Raw genomic sequence first — 1,187 nt, forward strand, 5'->3', positions numbered from 1 at the left:
GCATCACATGGATCCTTCTCTAAATTAGACCATATACTATGCCACAAAGCAACTATCAGCAAATATAAAAAAGTAGAAATACTACCTTGCATTCTATCAGATCCTAATGGAATAAAATTAGTAATCAATAATAAAATAAAAAATAAAAGCTACTCCAACAGCTGGAGACTAAATAATATGCTACCGAATGAACAATGAGTTGTAGAAGACATCAAGGAAGAGATTAAAAAATTTTTAGAGGTGAATGAGAACACAGATACAACATATAAAAATCTCTGGGACACTATGAAGGCAGTTCTAAGAGGAAAGTTCATTGCATGGAGTTCATTCCTTAAAAAGAAGAATAAGTCAACAAATAAATGACTTAACATAACGTCGCAAAGCCCTAGAAAAAAAGAACAAATCAACACCAAAAGCATTAGAAGATAAGAAATAATTAAAATCAGAGCTGAAATAAATTAAATGGAAACAAAATAAACAATTGAGACAATTGACAGAAAAAAACAATTAGTTCTTTGAAAACATAAATAAAATTTACAGACCCTTTGCCATGCTAACAAAGAGCGGAAGAGAGAAAACTCAAATTACTAACATGTGATGAAAAAGGAAATATCACAAAAGACGTGATAGAAATACAGAAGGTAATTAGAAATTATTTTGAAAACTTGTACTCCAATAAAATAGAAAATATCAAAGCCATTGACAAATTTCTAGAATCATATGATTTGCCCAAATTCAATCAGGATGATATACACAATTTAAACAGATCAATTTCAAGCAACAAAGTAGAAAACGCCATCAGAAGCCTACCAACCAAGAAATGCCCAGGAGTGGATGGATACACAGCCAAGTTCTACAGAACATTTAAAGAAGAAATAATCCCAATACTCTTCAATTAATCTCAGGAAATAGAAAAAGAGGCAGCACTTTCAAACTCATTCTATAAGGCCAATATCACCCTGATTCCAAAACCACGCAAAGACACAGCAAAAAAAGAAAACTTCAGACCAATATCTCTAATTAACATAGATGCAAAAATTTTCAAGAAAATTCTGGCAAACCACATATAAAAATATTTCAAAAAAATAGTGTACCATGATGAAGTTGGATTCATCCCAGGGATGCAAGTGTGGTTCAACATATGGAAATCAATAAATGTAATTCATCACATCAATAGACTTAAAGAT

The sequence above is a fragment of the Callospermophilus lateralis genome, unplaced genomic scaffold (genome assembly GCF_048772815.1).
Source record: "Callospermophilus lateralis isolate mCalLat2 unplaced genomic scaffold, mCalLat2.hap1 Scaffold_2669, whole genome shotgun sequence".
NCBI classification, from domain to species: Eukaryota; Metazoa; Chordata; class Mammalia; order Rodentia; family Sciuridae; genus Callospermophilus; species Callospermophilus lateralis.